At 40.4% G+C, this 19,925-nt stretch overlaps 1 protein-coding gene across 2 annotated transcripts in view; it reads right to left on the bottom strand.

Annotated features, from left to right (window-relative positions):
• MRPS27 (mitochondrial ribosomal protein S27) overlaps positions 1–19,925 on the bottom strand; it is a 101,071-nt gene that overhangs the window by 52,203 nt on the left and 28,943 nt on the right. The gene's annotated exons all lie outside the window — the stretch shown is intronic.

Genomic DNA, 19,925 nt, shown 5'->3' with positions numbered 1-19,925 from the left:
AATATGGAAAAATTTCTCGGGACAGAGTGCCACTCTTAGTCTGATGCAAAAGTCATAAAAATAAATGAATTACATAAAAAATTAAAATGTCTACATAGCAGAAACTATCATAAAACAAAGCAATTAAAAAAACCCCAAAAGTAATAAGAAAAATATTCATCAATTTAAAGTCTTTCCCTAACAGAGAGGTCCTACAGATCAATAAGAGACCAACAACTCAGCAGAAAGACAGGATAAAAGATAAGTTCACAGAAATATGAACACTTAACGTATGTAAGAACAGGTCAACTTCACCAATAATTAAAAAAAAAAGCAAAATAAAACTACATTGAGAAGCTATGTATCTGTTCAAAATGTTAACTTGTAATTTAAAATCTTCTTAAGAAGAAAACTCCAGGCCCAGATGACTTCACTGGTGAATACTTTCAAATGTGGAAGAAATAATATAAATCTTATACAAAAATTTCAGACAATAAAAGGAGAAAATACTTTCCAATACATTTTATGACATCATCTAATCCTGATACTAAAACCACACAAAGATGTTACAAGCAATTTAGACCAGTATTACTGACAACAAAGACACAAATGTGTCTACCAAATATTAATAAACTAAGTACATATCGAGACAATACATTCTTGGACTTTATCTTAAGAATGCTAGGTGGATTAACATTTAAAAAAGAATCAGAGTAATTCAGTACTATAACAGTATGGAGAAGATGATCCACATGACAGCCTCTATATTTGTAGAAACAGTACCAGAAAAGACCCTGATGCTGGGAAAAACTGAAGGCAAGAAGAGAAGAGGGCAATGGAGGATGAGATGGTTGGATGCTATCACTGACACAAGGGACAAGAGTTTGAGCAAACTCAGGCAGATAGTGATGGACAGAGAAGCCTGGCGTGCTGTAGTTCATGGGGTTGCAGAGTCAGACACAACTCTCTGACTGAACAACAAGCATATTGCTGATCTATAGATTTAACAAAATCCCAATCAGAATTCTAGCAGGAATTCTGTGTAACAGAAACTGACAATCTAATTCTAGTATATGGAAAGTAAAGAACCTAAATAACAATAATAATACTGAAAAAAGAACAAAGGTGAAGGACTCACAGTACTTGGCTTCAGGACACAGTAATTAAGAATGTGATATTAGCATCTGAATCAATTAGACAAATCAATGGAAGAGAGAAACAGAGAAATTCATATGGAAAAAATGAATGCTTACACTTATCTCATACCATACAAAGAATCAGTTAGAGACCCAAAATAAATTGAGACTACAAGTTAAAATTTTAATGTTTTTAAGAAGAAAACGGAAGAATATCTATGATAAGGGATAAGCAATACTACTTAGAACACAGAAAACAATAACCATACGAGATTGCTAAATTAGATTTCATCAAAATTAAAAATGTATGTTCATCAAAACTTGCCTTTAAGAAACTAAAGAGAAAAGCTTATATTAGGAGAAAATATCTGCAAAACATCTCCAATAACTAATAATGAGAATCGGATTACTTTACTGTTAGAAGGGAGCTACAAAATAAGGTAAAGGATAAGACCAAAATGAAACCTGAATTGTTAAGACTTGGACAGACTGACTTTCTAGCTGTGACCACCGAGAATCCCTGGGTACAATGACGCTCCAATAGCAATGAGCACAGCTGACATCCAGATACTGACTTCTGAATACCACTCTACTTTAAAAAGAACCAGGACTCTGGTAAATTGGCTAATTCCAGGAGTGGGGCAGGTAAAGTATAAGAAGAGACTACAGTATCTTCCTGTGCTAGAAAATAAGAAAATGCTCAAAGAATGATAGAGATGTAACCGAACAATGCAAGAGAGATGGTCTCCTACTGACCAAATCTGGGACAATTTGGCAATCAAAATATTACTAAGTAATGGATCAGAACTGAGTAAAATACAATCAAGAGGCCTTATGATAGAAATAAATGCATACATACATAAATGAAGGGAAAGGACAAGTTCTTTCTTACCATAGAATGCTAACTAAAATACAAACAGAAGGATGCAATCAGAAAATCATCAAGGCTTCCCGGGTGGAGCAGTGGTAGACAATCCGCCTGCCAATGCAGGAGACAAGTTCAGTTCCTGGTCTGGGAAGATCCAACATGCTGCAGGGCAAGTAAGCCCATGCGCCGCAACTACCGAGCCTGTGCTCCAGAGCCAGGGAGCAACTATTGAGACCACCCACATGCTGCAACTGCTGAAGTCTGCGTGCCCTAGAGACTGTGCTCTGAAACAACAGAAGCCGCCACAAGGAGAAGCCCGCACACAACCAGAGAGTCGCCCCTGCTTGCCACAACTAGAAAAACGGCCCGCACAGCAACGAAGACCCAGCACAGTCAGGAATAAACATACAAAATTATTTCTAAAGTTTACTGAAAGAGAAGCGCTAAATAAAGGAAGCAACATTCCATGTTATTTTATCTGTAAAATTAATGCAAGTCCAATCAAACTACTGAAATCCTGAGTAGAAGACCATGCCATCCTCACCTTCAACTCATATTGCCAATCTGCTCTTTAAGGTGCTACACAACTTTCAGCTCTCACTAGCAGTCAGTCAGTTCCCACTGCTACTCTTCTTTGCCACAATTAATAGTGTTAAAACTCTTCATTTTCACATTTGATGAGTGTAAGAATATGTAGCATTTTAATCTGCAACAGAATTAATAATGAGTAAGCACCTTTTCATATATTTATGCCCACTCTGACTTTTCAGTCTGTGAATTGCTGATTAATATCCTCTACCCATTTCTCTATTATCTTATCGATCTATAGATATATTCCAATCTTTGCCAATTATACTTACTGTGAATTTTTTCCTTGTCTTTGGCCTGTCTTTTAATTTGCTAATGGTATCTCTTGTGATATAGAACTTTACAATTTTAATTCATTAAAATTCATCAATCTCTTATCAGTATTTTTGTCTTATTCAAAAAAGTCATACAAATATTAATATGTTCCTATATTTTTTAAAGAAGCTTTATACTTTGCTTTTTCCATTTAAGTTTTAAATTAGCTTTTTAAAAAATGTGTGTGCACTTGTGTTTTGAGATAGGAATTAACTTTTTTTCATATAATCAATTGTTCAAATGCCATTTATTAACTAGTCTTTCTCCTGTGATACATATAAAACATCTCAAGTTTCCATGTGTACAAATACATTTCTGGGCTCTCTATTCTGTTTATCTAAGTCTAATCCAACATCTCATTTATTGCAGCTTCCCACTAATTTTTGTTATCTACCTTGAAGAGCAATCATTTTATCTTAAATCTCCTTAAAGGTGTCTTAGTATTTTTGGCCCTTTACTCTTTCACTGAATTTTAGGATGTTCTCAGGTTCCAAAAATTTGCTGAGACTTCAGTTGGAATTACACTGAATTTATAGCTGAAAGCTGAGTTAGTGTTAAATATTTCAAAACAAAATGGAAAGGTGTAGTAAAGCACGGTAGGAAGCACATTAATAAGTGAGTGATTTTTTTCCATAAAAAACTGAAAAAAGTATGTAATTTTTTCATAAGCAAAACATAATTTAAAAAATATGGAAAATTTTTCATGTTCTAACCTATCCTGTAAGGCCACAGGGGTCAGCCTGGTTTTCCATATTAAAGAGAAACTCTAAGTTTCTACTGCTGGCGGGAAAAAAAACCCCAATAAAATAAAGCAAAATAAAGAATGGAGAATGCTGACATTAAGCACTTTAATCCATTCTGAGCTGTTCTTGTGTACTACAGGTATCAGAGCTAAAATCACTGGCAGCAGTCCCTCCGTTTCTATTTCACTGTTTAATGTTTTTCTGTCATGCTCCCAGCCTTCAGAACAGAGTTCTCTTTTTGTGTCTAATCTGCATCTTGATTGGCGATTCAATAACATCTTATCGGAGATCAGTTTTGGTGCAGGTTGTTCCTAATGGGAAATCACCTTCTTTAGGCGTCTCCTTGTCGCCACAGATGGGAAGCAGGTGACTTTCTGCTGCCCCCTTCTGGTTTTCAGTTGCTGTAAAGCTTAAGCAATATGGGCATATATATGAGCCCTTCCTATTTTAGGGTCAGACAGCTTTCCAAAAAATGTGATGTCCTTTCCATCAGGGTGTTTAACTCCTCCTGTTTGTTCACAGATGCTCCTGTAGGCATCTATTTCTCCCTATCCCCAAGTCATGATAGTCTTTTTACCTTGATGTCCTTGGGGTGACAGTGGTGAAGATGGAGGGAGATTAATCCTTGAAATCAAAACTAGAGTCAAAATATATTTTCCCTAGGAGAGAAGTGTGGGAAAAAGACAGTCCCTGTTCTTTACGATGCTGCAATTGAGTAAAACCAACACTAAAGCCTAGTTAATCGAACATCGACCTTCTCTGTGTCCCAAGATCATCCTAAGGACCTCAATGTATTTACTTCTTCAGGTCTCATATACTTATCTTAAATCACAGGCACTATTTTAATCCCCATTTTGTGGACAAGGAAACTGAGGGACAGAGAATTTAAGTCACTAAATCATACAGTTCATAGAGAACTGTATTCAACTTCAGACAGACTGGCTCCAGAGAGGTCATGTTCTTATCTAATACATTATACTGTTTCTCAAGTAAAGAAAAATAAGAACATATCTTTGATTAGTCAAAAGAAAAAACTAAATAAGCACTCCTGAAGAGATAAAGGAACATTCTATAGAAGGGGTCAGAGGAATCACAATCAAATGATGAAGATCAAAGCAAGTTTATGGATGCAGCAGAATTTAGGACAGATCTTGAAGACAGGCTGTATTCTACTGCAGGATGAGACAGAGAATGGAGGGGAAAGCGGGGGCAAAGACAATAGAGTACAGGGCACATTCAGAAAGCAGCAGTCCATCATGGCTGGAGTCTAAAAACACCGCCTAAGTGTGCCACACATGTGACCTGTCACTACCCGCTATTAAGTCAGCAAACGGAGGATCGTAACAATCTCTGTGTGTAAGTTTCACAAAGTTCTCGTTTTAACAAATAATTTCGGTGTCCTTCCCATCAAAACTCTGCCTGGGCTTTTATCAATAGAGACTGATGACCGACTTAAGTCTCCCCTCCGAGGAGCATCCATCATGGAGCTGTGAAACAGTCAGCATGCAGTACACACAGTGTTCACGTGCTGTGGTGGCCGGGTGCTCGACGACCTGCTGCAAGCCCCAGCTTTGCTCACCATGAGCTACGAAACTGGTGATACATTTGTCTTAATGTCAGCACTTATAATAAAAAAGAACAGATTTCAAAATAGACTCCTGCCTGGTTGAAAAAAAATAACAAACATAACAGGAAATCTGGCATGGAAATGATAGGAGCCAAGAGCACTGAAGAGAATGCACATCAAATACATCTAGTTTCTCAAATGTTCTCTTGTCTACACCCACAGGATATGGAAATATTTGGGAATTCATTTGCTATTGGCCTCAAAATTCATGATGCAATCCACCGAAACCTCAAAAATCTCTTCCCATAGCTTCTGTTTATCTACTCATCTCTCCCTTAAATACTGCACCAGCTCCTGAAAAGATCTTAATTATCTTTAAATCAAACCTCAATACAAAACCATACCAAAGTCTCTTTGTTTAAATCTGTTCAGTTATACTTTCTCTCTGTCCTATAGCTTTAATTCCTGGCACCATAATATGACTTCATAGCTAATGAAAATAACCAGTAAACAGATTTTTGGCTCAAAGGATTCTACACTGTAGAAAAAACTTTGGATATATCTTGTTATAGGAACTATAGGAGATTTTAGGTTTAATTTGCAGAGGTTTCTGTAGCTATTGGAATAGGGCTATTGGAATTTAGCCCTCTCTTTCTAAATCCCATGTATACGCAAGGCATTTTTGTGGGCCTTTCAGACAAAAATGATAGGAAAATATCAAATATATAGAGCACAGAAATTAGTTATCTGGAAAACAAAAGAGTGAATACCCTACTCTCATACCAAGAAATGTGCCAATGGTACTTACAGGTAAGATGGTAAATGAAGAAGCCTGCCTCCCAAATCTGGAAGAGAATGAGTGATTCTCTATCCTTTCTGTTTAATTTTACATCTGTTAGCTGTTCCTTTGATATTCATGGTTAAGGTATTTGAACTTCAGTTCAATTATTTAAATAAATAAGGCTCTGAATGAGAAACTAAGTGAAAACTATAACCTTATACTTTCAAAGGCAGGTCTGGCTCAGTCTCTGTGGCTTAACCATCATCCTAAAGGATGATGCTGTTAAAACGCTGCACTCAATATGCCAGGAAATTTGGAAAACTCAGCAGTGGCCACGGGACTGGAAAAGGTCAGTTTTCATTCCAATCCCAAAGAAAGGCAATGCCAAAGAATGCTCAAACTACCACACAATTGCACTCATCTCACACACTAGTAAAGTAATGCTCAAAATTCTCCAAGCCAGGCTTCAGCAATACGTGAACCGTGAACTTCCAGACGTTCAAGCTGGTTTTAGAAAAGGCAGAGGAACCAGAGATCGAATTGCCAACATCTGCTGGATCATCGAAAAAGCAAGAGAGTTCCAGAAAAACATCTATTTCTGCTTTATTGATGACACCAAAGCCTTTGACTGTGTGGATCACAATAAACTGTGGAAAATTCTGAAGGAGATGGGAATACCAGACCACCTGACCTGCCTCTTGAGAAACCCGTAAGCAGGTCAGGAAGCAACAGTTAGAACTGGGCATGGAACAACAGACTGGTTCCAAATAGGAAAAGGAGTGTGTCAAGGCTGTATATTGTCACCCTGCTCATTTAACTTATATGCAGAGTACATTATGAGAAATGCTGGGCTGGATGAAGTACAAGCTGGAATCAAGACTGCCGGGAGAAATACCAATAACCTCAGATATGCAGATGACACCACCATTATGGCAGAAAGGGAAGAGGAACTAAAGAGCCTCTTGATAAAAGTGAAGAGGAGAGTGAAAAAGCTAGCTTAAAACTCAACATTCAGAAAACGAAGATCATGGCATCCGGTCCCATGACTTCATGAGAAATAGATGGAGAAACAAAGGAAACAGTGACAGACTTACTTTCTTGGCTCCAAAATCACTGCAGATGGTGACTGCAGCCATGAAGTTAAAAGACACTTGCTCCCTGGAAGAAAAGCTATGACAAAACTAGAGAGCGAATTCAAAAGCAGAGACATTGCCCAAGGTTTGTCTAGTCAAAGCTATGGCTTTTCCAGTTGTCATGTATGGATGTGAGAGTTGGACTATAAAGAAGGCTGAGCACCAAAGAATTGATGCTTTTGAACTGTGGTGTTAGAGAAGGCTCTTGAGAGTCCCTCGGACTGCAAGGAGATCAAACCAGTCAATCCTAAAGGAAATCAGTCCTGAATATCCATTGCAAAGGCTGATGCTGAAGCTGAAATTCCAATACTTAGGCCACCTGATGCGAAGAACTGACTCACTATTAAAGACCCTGATGCTGGGAAAGATTGAAGGCAGGAGAAGGGGACGACAGAAGATAAGATGGTTGGATGGCATCACTGACTCGATGGACATGAGTTGGAGCAAGCTCTGGGAGTTGGTGAAGGACAAGGAAGCCTGGTGTGCTGCAGTCCATGGGGTCACAAAGAGTGGGACACGACTGAACTGAACTGATACTTTCAAAGTCTGAAGCTCCTGGCAATAAAAGTCTAACATGGGCTTCCCTGGTGGCTCAGAGGGTAAAGTGTCTGCCTGGAATGCGAGAGACCTGGGTTCGATCCCCGAGTTGGGAAGATGCCCTGGAGAAGGAAATGGCAACTCACTCCAGTACTCTTGCCTGGGAAAGTCCACGGACAGAGGAGCCTGGTAGGCTACAGACCATGGGACTGCAAAGAGTCACATACGACTGAGCAACTTCTACATCTCTGCATCACTGAGACTGAGAAACCCAGGTTTCAGATATGTAAGGTCCCTTGAGAGGGCTCCAGGACCATTTGCTCATCTAGGAAGCTGATGTTCAGGGAGTTCATTAATTCCAAGTTACCGATAAACAGGAACCCAGGAAACTGGTCCTGAAAACACAGGTCCTGACTCTTCCCTCCCACTGTGATTCCTTCAGGGTCTTTTCAGCACTTTTCCCCCCATGACGATGTATTTTTAACTGGTGAACCTCTGCACATGCTTGGTTTTTCTGGGTTTAGTTAAATTCAGGTCACTTTATTAAGAAGTATTTAGTATTCACTGTACATTCTGGTTTATTACCTAGACTGCCTCAGGAAAAAGAACTAGCACAAAGAGGCAAGCTGGTCTAGCTGGTGAGCCTCTGAACTTGAAGTCCGGCCTTCATCCACAACCTAGAGTTCGGACTTGTCACACAGAAACAATCAGTTAGTCTTCCTAAGTCTTAACTTCACAGATTCTGAGAGCTAGCAGGACTTCAGAGAGCACCTAGTCTATCCTGGTGCCAGGATATCAGGCAGGCCCTAATGTAGGTATGTTTTGCAGTTGTTCTTTCTCCGAAGGTCTGTGGTCAGTAGGCATAAGATGTGATGCAGCAAATCTGGAAATAGATATGTCAACAATGAAGAGGCAAAAGAAAAACTCACCCCCTTGCTGTCTTCTAAATGTACTTCAAGTACTTCTATCAATGTACCAGACATATCCTCATTAACTGAGGTTCAATTTTCAGTTCATTTTTTTTTTCTTTTTTTCTTTCTTTTTTCTTTTTTTTTTTTTTTTCTTTTTTTTTTTTTTTTTTTTTTTTTTTTCTTCTTTTTTTTTTTTTTTTTTTCAGTTCATTTTTGACCTTCCTTGTTTTCTAAATATATTTATCCTGTCACTAACCCTACTGACTTTTCCTACTTATGTGCAAAATATCTCTCTTCATTTCCACTGTCAACTACTGCAAGACAGGACTTTTATCACCCTAAGTATAGACAATAAATTTCCTCCAACATTTAATCTCTTTCAGTCCAAAATTTACTGTTACTAATGTTCTTGAAATACTTTTATGATGCACACTGCTCAGGAATCTACTGACAACTAACAGTCTTGCAGAAGTGTTAGTTGCTCAGTCGTGTCCGACTGTTTGTGACCCCATGACTGCAGCCTACCAGGCTCCTCTGTCCATGGAATTCTTCGGGCAAGAATACTGGAGAGGGTTGCCATTCCCTTTTCCGGGAGATCTTCCCAACCCAGAGATTGAACCTGGATTTCTTGCATTGCAGGCAAATTCTTTACCATCTGAGCCATCAAGGAAGGCCCCCAAAATGTGCTCCTCTGTCCATGGAACTCTCTAGGCAGGAATACTGGAATGGGTTACACTACTCCTTTCTCCAGGGGATCCTCCTGTCACAGCAATTGAACCCAAGTCTCCTGCATTGCAGGCAGATTCTTTATTGTCTGAGCCTCCAGGGAATAATCTTGAGGCTCTTTTTAAAAGTACTTTTTGAAAAACTAATATACATAAGCCTTGATGGACTAGCCTTGATGGACTTGATGTTTGTAACAGATATTATTCCACATGTATGCAGTGTGTCAGGAGTTCTGAGAAGTGAAATTATTGGTCAAAGTATATGTGTTCATAATTTTGATAGTGAAAGTCACTCAGTCGTGTCCAACTCTTGTGACCCCATGGACTCTGCAACCCCATGGACACTCCATGGAATTCTCCAGGACAGAATACTGGAGTGGGTAGCCTTTCCGTTCTCCAGGGGATCTTCCCAACCCAGGGATCGAATCCAGATCTCTCACATTGCAGGCAGACTCTTTACCAGCTGAGCTATCAGGGAAGCCCAAAAATACTGGAGTGGGCACCCTATCCCTTCTCCAGGGGATCTTCCTGACCCAGGAATCAAACCAGGGTCTCCTGCATTGCAGATGGATTCTTTACCAACTGAGCTGTCAGGGAATGTTGCCCAAGTTTTCTCTACAGAAGTTGTACCAGTTTATGTATCTACTAGCAATGTATGATGCTGCCAGCATGCTGTTCTCTCTATAATCTGCCTTACTCCCGGGTAGGCCCCTGTAAATCCCCATTAGTTCTCACCCTACTTTATTTTATCTAGTTATCCCAAGCCAATTTATAAACTTTCTGATTGTAGTGATTCATATCCTTCCTTTGAACATACCACAGTTCTGGCAAATTAAAAAGCATTTCTCTTAAACCTTCTAATGGCTTTGGAATTTCTTTTATAAACAGAGATGAGAATCATTTGTCTTACAGACTTGAAATCCGAAATTCTGTCAGGACAGTTTAAATTTGTCTTCAATGGAAAAAGAGTGATTACTGACTTTCACGAAAGCAATCTCACTTCATATCCGTTATAATCTTCCCTCTACCTTATTTCTGTCTTATTTCTAAATATATACTGGACTACCCTGGTGGTTCAGTCAGTAAAGAATCTGCCTGCAATGCAGTAGACTACCTGCAGCGCAGGAGACCCAGATTTGATCCCTAGGTCAGGAAGATCCCCTGGAAAAGGAAATGGCAACCCACTCCAGTATTCTTGCCTAAAAAATCCCACGGACAGAAGAGCCTGGTGGGCTACAGTCCATGGGGTCACAAGAGTCAGACACGACTTAGCAACTAAACCATCACCATATGCCAGGCATTCAATACATATTTCTGGAATTGATCTTGCTGCTAATTTCATTATTAATAAAATATTTATGTATGTATGTGTGCACATATACAGACACACACACCGTGATTCTAAAATTGATATGGAATGCAGTAGACTAGGTAAAACGACTTTGAAAAGAGAAAAGAACCAAGTGGGAAGCCTTACACTACCTAATTTTAAGACTGACTATAAGACACAGCCACAAAGAGAGTGCAGCACTAGCATCAAGAGAGACAACGGAAACACACCCCTGGCCTCCAGTGGTCAGGACTCCATGCTGCCACTGCCAGGGACACGCGTGCTATCCTTGGTCAGGGAACTGAAATCCTGCATGCTGTACAGAGCAGCCGAAGGGGGAGAAAAGACAGGAAATGGAACAGAGGTCGAAGGAACAAAACAGCTCAGAAGGAGACTCACTCATCTAGACTCAACTGATTTCTGACCAAGATTCAAAGATAGTTCAGCACAGAAAGAATAGTCTTCAACAAATGGTTCTGACAGGACTAGGTTTTTCTTATGCCAAAAATTTAACTTGGACCCTTACCTCATACCATATAAAAAAAAGTAACAACTTAAAATGGATCATAGACCTAATCATGGAACCTAAAACTATAAAACTTCTCAAACAAAACACAAGAGAAAAATCTCTGTGATGTTGGGTGAAGCAAAGATTTCTCATTTGACACCGAAAGCACAATTTAGAAAAGAAGAAACTATTAATAACAAACTGGACTTCCATCAAAAATAAAAACTGCTCTTTGAAAAATACTGTTAGTGAATAAAAAGAAAAATAAAATTACAAGAGAAAAAGTTCTCAAAACTCAATAATGAGAAAACAAGTGATTCAATAAAAGACATGATAAAAGATTTAAACAGATACTTCACCAAGGAGTTACAAGGACTGAAGATAAGCACATGAAAAGATGCTCAATATCAAGCAAATATTTACACAAATTAAAACCACAGTGACAGTGAGATACCATTACACACATGCTAGCATGGTCAGCTCTGCTGGCAAAAACATGGAGGCCCTGGAATTGCTGTTGGGATTGTACAATGGTATGAACACTCTGGAATGTATACCTACCACATGCTCCAGCCTTCCACATGTAGATATTTACCCCAAAGAAATGAAAGCATATGTCTCTACAAACACCTGTCCACAGATGTCGGCAGCAGCAGGGACTGCTTTGGACTCTGAGGTTAAGGGCCTCCAAGGACCCATTCATTACTGCAGAGAAATCGCAGAGCAATGTGTGAGATCACTCTGGGCAAGCTGGGTGGAATGTCAGAACCAAAGCCAGGAAAACACCCTTGAAGGTTACCTCTACACTCCTATTACCAGGCTCCAGGCCGAAATAACAAGATCAGCATAGGGAGAGAAGTGCAAAGTCAGGAGTGGAGTCTCCATGGGACTTTGGCAAGGTGTGGACGATGCTCCTGACAATCTGGTATCCTCTCATGCAGAGCCATTAACAGTTAACTCTCTCCCAGGCCTGTGGTAAGGATGAGCAAATAAGAACTAAATAAAGCACTTGGCAATTTAAAGTATGAAACTGCTCCTAAAAAATGCTCTAAGACTCATTCACTGCCCCTTGGGCTCTTTGCTCTTTCCTTAATAATGTTCAAACATGATGAGATCTGGCAGTATGCTAACAGAAAGATTTTAAATTTCCTTTTAGTGCTATAAAACACAATCTCTATGCCCTCAAAGAAAAATGACTACTGCTTAACTCATGAACAGTGATCCCTCCCAATAAACTCCCACGCTCCCCTCTTCCTACAGGCAGAAATGGATTCTTACAACATAGGCCTGGGGTAGTGTACTCACCTTCTAAGGTACCATGTGTATATTTTTGCTTACTGAAAAATGAAGCTATTTTGGTCCTTCCTTCTCAAGGCTGGCTGCCAACCTGGGACCTGGAGACGTGCAGGCTGCCATCTGCCTCGCCCCAGCTGTTCCTGACCTGCCATCCATCTCCAACTGGGGACTCCTGGTATATGCCAGGTCAGTTAAGCCATGGATGAAAGATGCCTGAGGCCCAGGTACAGTGTGGATGAAAATGCTGGCAGCACACTGCCTGCCACGCAACCTTGACTTCCTCCCATTAATGGGTGGCACGCCACTCTCCATGACAACACAGAGCTGCATTCTGAGAAAAACAGACCTTCTCGTGGAGCACTGCAGCGATCTTTTCTCACTGTGTGACAATTAATGAAGTATTCCCGACATTTTTGCTAAAGCCTGAAAGGCTACCTTTTTAAAAAATGTATTCTTAAAATAGAAAATGCTATATAAATGTTAGAAATTTCTATCACTTATCCTTCAGGACTGACCATTTATGTTGCAGATAAAATTATCAGTTTAGATTATTGATGCATGAATAGTAAAAGAAGCAAGTTTAATTTCATGCATCTCTAAACTGCCACCATGCTAAAATGATTTGAAAGTCTAAGTATGCCTTTAAAAATGTAATTTGCAAACATCCTCAGTGAAGAGGAGGATGTCTCACAGAAAGAAGGAATTTTTATGGCTTGGGTCTGCATTCTGTTAATGCAGTAATCAAATACTAATACAGCCGCTGTTAAAGCTTGTTATAAACCATGAAAGCAACATCTTTTACTGGTGCCACAATTTCACTGATGACAGGCAGTTTCACCTCCTGAAAGGGACACACAAGAGCCTGCCCAGGGCTCGCCTGTCTGCATGTGGGCCGCAACACCAACCTGGAGAGTCTTGAGCTCAGAACTACCGATCAGGTGGCCCAGGAAAGACACACTGCCTTACCACTCTGGTTTCCATGGAATTCTTTCTGCCTCAGGTTTCTTAAAAATAAGCTGTAGCCCCATCTGTTATCAATTCTTGCGCTGGGAAAGCACCGCCTTGGTTTTTCTAGCCCTGTCCCGCTGCTGACATTTCACCCTGTGGTTTCCCTTCTCACTGCAGGACAGACATGGCTTACACGCAGGACTTCTATGCTGAGCGTGCTCCCTGAGTCAGCAAAATCAAGATGCAGATCAGATTCTTAGCAGCACTATAAATTAATAGTAAGGCAAAAGGTAGGAAGCCCTTTTTCTTCAAAAGCCAATGAGAGGGCATGTGGGCAGAAAGCAGAAATGAATCTTTTGCCTAAGGGGGGAAAAAAAATGGAATTCCTTTTACTGACATGGGACGTATAAAACTGTACTTAACAAATGTAGAGCATGGATCGGCAGTCACCTTCTCAAGCTCACCAGCACTGGGCAGTCTCCTCCTCTCAGCTGTCCTGGGCTGGGCTCTTACCTTTCTCTTCCGTGCCGCCAACCTCTGCCGCTACTGTGGGCGGAACACTGAGGCTTCTCTGCAACTTGGGGCTGGAGTGGGGCAAGTGGTGATGATACTACAATCAAGCAGAGGTGTTCTTGCCCAAGCCCATCCTAGCACTGCTCGGACAGCATCTCAGGGCCTCCCCAAATGTCACTTTTCACCAAACCTCTTCTGCTCCAGTGGGGAGACAAGAGACTGGCTGTATCTAAACTTTCACTTATCACCCGTATGCCTATCTTACTCTAGAAGGTTTAACCTAAAATAAGAGCAGAAAAGCTTCTTCTCAACACAGGCTTCCCTGGTGGCTCTAGAGTAAAGAATCTGCCTGCCAATGCAGGAGACAGGGGCTCAATCCCTGATCTGGGAATATCCCACACGGTGTGAAGCAACGAAGTCCGTGCAGCACAACCACTAAGCCTGTGCCCGGCCCGCGGGCCGCAGCTGCCGGGGTCCCCGTGCCGCAGCCTGCGCTCTGCAACAAGAGAGGCCTGCCCACTGGAACCAGAGCAGCCCTGCTCGCCGCAACTAGAGAAAGCCGCGTGTAGCAACAAAGACCCAGCACAGCCAAAAATAGATAAACAAAATTATCAAAAGAAGAAAAAGAACTAGAAAACTTCAAAAGGCCTAGGGGAAGAAGCAGGAGTAAGTCCAAGTAAAAGGCCTTCACAGTGAGATTTGTAACATTTTTTTGCAGCATGAACTCTCAGGGAGTCTGATGACACCTTCTTGAATAATGAGTTAAACACAGGGTTACCAAGGAAACCAGTTATAGTGAAACAGAATTATCAAAACATCACAAAGTCCCTGAGATATGGTCACATGTGCTTCTCCATTAATAAAGGAAATAACACTAGCCAGCAACAGTTTAATTATAAATGCAAGTTCTAGGCAGTGATGAGCATAATTTGTCAAGATACTGGCAACAAATGCAATGAGATATTAGAAAATCAATATAAGAAGATATTAAAAAATCTTTATTGATGAGAAAGACAGACACTGCTAACAGTACTGTAGTCTGCTATCAATGTTCGCAACTGAAGACAATGCTAAATATTACTGGAAGGCAACTGAAAATTAAAATGTAATTTTATTCTCATCTAGGTTCACAGACCTCCCCCTTGAATTCTCTCCCGCCAACATGATCCATAAAGCAGCTGGAGGCACAGCTTTTCTGGCTGAAGCAGCAGCCAAGGGCTGGGTGCAGAGCTGCCTGGCCTGTCCCACACAGCCTGCTGCTCTCCAAGATGCTCACCGAGGCCCCTGTGAGGGACCAGCTCGAGGGCTCCTTGGAGGACAGTTTGCAAGCCACTCCTGAAGGGATTTATCACTCGGTCTGCTCAGAGTATCTTGCAACAGTGGGCCTGTGCCTACTGTCCTAACCTCCCAGCCACATTATACACAGTTATGAAATCCCCAGCTCAAGTCCTTCTTATCCTGATTTATGTTGCTTTCTCCTTTTTTATTCTCTTATTTTAATCATGTTTATTTTGCACAGCCCAACAGTTCTTAGCAGGTTGTGTTCTCTTGTTTCTTAGCTTTCATATTTTATTTACTTCAATTTAGCTTTTTTACTATTTTACTCATTTTCACCCTTGGGTTTGTTGTAGAGTATTATCAAACTTTTTTTTAAAAAAAGTTTTTTTAAAAAAACTTTAAAAAATTAAAAATTTTTTTTTTTTTAATTTCTTTATTGTCAACCTATATGGCTCCTAGAACTAACTGACTTAATCATCTTTAGTTCACATTATTCTTTTGTTTAAAGCATGATTTCCCTTTCCTTAGTATTTGCATTTTTCACTTACAAGTAGCAGGGCAGAAGTTGTTCAAAAGGTTGTGAGCACTCAGAGAGGAGGCTCAGGTCCCAAACAGGGGTGGTTGAATATTTGCTCTCCCTCCTGCTATCTGGGGCTTCCCTCATAGCTCAGTTGGTAAAGGATCCGCCTGCAATGCAGGAGACCCCGGTTTGATTCCTGGGTCACGAAGATCCACTGGAGGAGGGACTGGCTACCCACTCCAGTATTCTTGGGCTTCCCTTGTGGCTCAGCTGGTAAAGAATCTGCCTGCAATGTGGGAGACCTGGGTTCGATCCCTGGGTTGGGAAGATCCCCTGGAGAAGGGAAAGGCTACCCACTCCAGTATTCTGGCCTGGAGAATAGGTCGGACAGGACTGAGTGACTTTCACTTTCCCTTTCCTGCAATCTAAAGAGCAGCCTCTGTATTTCTCCTTAAAAGATGCCTGGGACTCTTTAATGTTGATGCCCCTAAGCTTTTAAACCTGTGTACTCCAGGAGATTCAAAGGCTGCGTCTCTGCTGGGATGAGAGGATGGTTAACACGCTGGCATGTGCCGGAAACACCCTGAACTGTGAGGCTTGGAGCTGCTTACTTGTGCATCTGACTTAATGGCAGATGCTCAACCAGTTCTCCATGGACCACTCCAGGTTTTCGAACTTCTCCACCTCTCTTAGACTTTATTTAATCACTGGGAAGACCTGATCACCAAAGGTGTGGAGATGCAGCCATTACACTCTGCTCGCAGAGCCTGGTCTCTGCAGGCTGACGCAGGAGACGATTCGCACCAGTGGCAGAGGTGGCAGCCAGCCTTCTCCTCAAAGAGACCTCCTGGGAAATGAGAAATCCTCCAGGCTGGCCAGCAAGAGAGTGTTAGTTGCAGGATTAATAAACTGCTCCTATGTTTTCATATCCTCCACTGTTTACTCCGAGATGACACCCATTGAAAATTCGAGGCACTGCAACCATGCATGCTGAAAACCTAACTGGTGGAAATCCCATAGGCTCTTGGGGTCCTCAGGATTAACACTCCTGATTTCAATTAAAGGAGAGAAACCCCAAGAGTTTATAACTTGACCTGTAACTTTGCTGAGGCATTACTGTGTTTTGTATATCCCCTAAGGCTGGAGAGCAGATGATACTCAGCTGATGAACAAACACTGGCCAACCTCCATCATCTAAACCTGATGCAGCTTTATGGCGCTGTACCAAGTCTCACACACAGACAACAGTAATATCATCAAGTCACAAAGACATTTCTTAAAAAAAAGCTGAGTAAAATAGAGCTATATTTTCGTGGTAATGGGAGGAGAAAGAACAGAAATAAAAGTGATTAAGTCATGGTGAGAACACTAGTTTTGATTAAGCAAAGGATGGAATGTCAAATTAAACAATGGCTTAGATTTAAGATGAATAAGAACAAGAGTATCCTACATGACCTAAGTAAAAATAGGAAATAGAGATTTTATGACTTTCAGTAAGACTCCAGGTCTCACAAAACTGGACATGATATGAAGAATTAATCACAGAAGGTCTTTCAGGAGGACTGAAATTTCTCAGTTAAACTTTAATGTATGAAGACAATAACAGTGTCTAACTTATTCATCACTGCATGCCTAACACTTTGGATAAATTCTGGGCACACGATGGGTGCTCAATAAATACACGCTGAAATCAGTTCTATGCTTCAGAGGTAGAGGTAAACTTGGGACATATTTCTTCTAAGACCATGGCACTATGTCTTGAATGGTTCCTATTTATAAATTGGAACTATTTTCTGCATTTTCCCATGAACAAAGCAAACAAAGGTGCTAGCCCAAATGCACCTTTCACCAGAGGCAAAAACTACCACCAAAGGAGCCCTACAGTGTCAAAGATCCACTAAAGGAAGGTGGATGCCTTGCTCTCGCCGAGGAATTCATTTGTGCTTATCTTAATGAAGGGTAGAAAAAAAGTGTCAGTGGCTGAGTCATGTCTCTTTGCGACCCCATGGACTGTAGGCCACCAAGTTCCTCTGTCCATGGTATTCTCCAGGCAGGAATATTGGCATGGGTTGCCATTTCCTTCTCCAGGGGATCTTTCCGACCCTGGGATCAAACCCAGGTCTGCTGCAATGTGGGCAGATTCTTTACTATCAGAGCCATCCGGGAAGTCCAGGAAGGGTAGAAGGGCACTTGCAATTATCATTTCAGGACCTAGAATTTAAACTTAGGACACTGTGAAAGGCAATCTTAGATTTAAAATAATTTAAGGTTAGGAATCTCATCTACTTGAAATTCATATTTAAATAGAAAACACCAAAATGATGGTAGAGTCTACCCAATTCAGAAAGAAAACAAAAAGTCTCATTGCTAGTTAGCAATATCACATATGAAAAAATTGGATACATTTTGATTAATCTAAAGAAGGCTTTAAAAAATATACCCAGATGGAAATAACTGAAAACTCTCTTGACCAAAAAAAAGTTAAGATCAAATGGAAATTCTAATGTAACACTTACTGGAAACGTTTTAAATTTCTGTCTGAGTCTTTTCTTGCTGCCTAGGAATTGGAATAAATCAGGCTTTTAAAATCACAATAAGGAATCACATGAAAAGTCAGTTGTAAGGTATCACTGTGACAGTTTTTGATAGATAAAAAATCAACTACAAGAATAAATCATAATTTACTTGATCAATCTTTTACTTAATGAGCTTTAGGTTATTCCAGTACTTAGTGGTATAGATGGTGCTTTAATGAACATGTTTCTTTGTACACAGGGGTGAGTATATCTGAAGTTCACTGGAATTGTTCCCAGTTGTGAGAAAGAATGAAGCAATGTAGAAAAAGTTTCGGAATTGTGTTAATTGAAAATAGTGCTTAAGTAGGTCCCATTTATTTTTGTTTTCATTTCCATTATTCTGAGAGATGGCTCCAAAAAAAAAAAAAATTATTGCAATGTCTGAGACTGTTTTGCCTATGTTTTCCTCTAGGAGTTTTACAGTGTCCAGTCTCATATTTAGGCCTTTCATGTATTTGGAGCTTATTTTTGTGTATGGTGTTAATGATCTTTAAAAAGTTTCATTTTTAACATGCAGCTGTCCAGTTTTCCCAGCACCATTTATTGAAGAGACTGTCCTTCCAACATTGGGTAGTCTTGCCTCCTTTGTCATAGATTAATTGACCATAGGTGCATGGGTTTATTTCTGGGTTTTATACCCTGTTCCATTGATCTATATTTTTATTTTTGCACCAGGACCATACTGTTTTGATGACTGTGGCTTTGTAGTACAGTCTGAAGCCAGGAGCCTGACTCCTCCAGCTCCACTTTTCCTTCTCAAGATTGCTGTGGCTGTTCAGCGTCTTTTGTGTCACTATACAAATTCTAAACTCAAAAGCTTTTGTAGAGCAAAGGAACAATAAACAAAATGGAAAGACAACCCAGAGATCAGGAGAAAATATTTGCAAATGATGTGACTGACAAGGGACTTGTGACTGTCTCTAAAATTTACAAAGAGCTCATGACGCTTAACAGCATCAAAACAACCCAATCAAAAAATGGGCAGAAGTCCTAAACAGACATTTCTCCAAAGAAGACAAACATATGACCAAGAGATATATGAAAAGATGTTCAACACTGCTAATTACTAGAGAAATGCAAAATCAAAACTACCTTATACCAGTCAGAATGGCCATCATCAAAAAATCCATAAATACTAAATGCTGGAGAGGGTGTGAAGAAAAGAGAACCCCCCTCCACTGCTGGTGGAAATGTACACTGGTAAAGCCACTATGGAGAAAAGAATGCAAGTTCCTCAAAAAACTAAAATTGAGCTACCACATGACCCTGCAGTCCCACTCCCAGGCATACATCTGGAGGAAAACATGATCCAGAAAGAAACGTACACCCCAAAGTTCACTGCAGTACTATTTACAACAGCCAAGACATGGAAGAAACCTAAATGTCCATCGACAGAGGAATGGATAAAGACGATATGGTACATATACACAATGGAATGTTACTCAGCCACTGAAAAGAATGAAAGAATGCCATATGCAGCAACATGGATGGACCAAGAGAGTGTCATACTGAGTGAAGTGTCAGAGAGAGGAGGAGAAATATCACCTGAATTTCTTAGACTTCCACTTAGAAATTCTTAGTGGAATCTAAAAAGAAATGATACAAATGAACTTACTTAGAAAACAGGAGACTGACAGACTTAGGAAATGAACTTATGGCTGTCAGAGGTGAGG

This window comes from Cervus elaphus, chromosome 25, assembly GCF_910594005.1.
Source record: "Cervus elaphus chromosome 25, mCerEla1.1, whole genome shotgun sequence".
NCBI lineage: Eukaryota > Metazoa > Chordata > Mammalia > Artiodactyla > Cervidae > Cervus > Cervus elaphus.
Note: the sequence above shows the minus strand (reverse complement) of the source record. Positions and strands in the feature narration are given on the sequence as shown.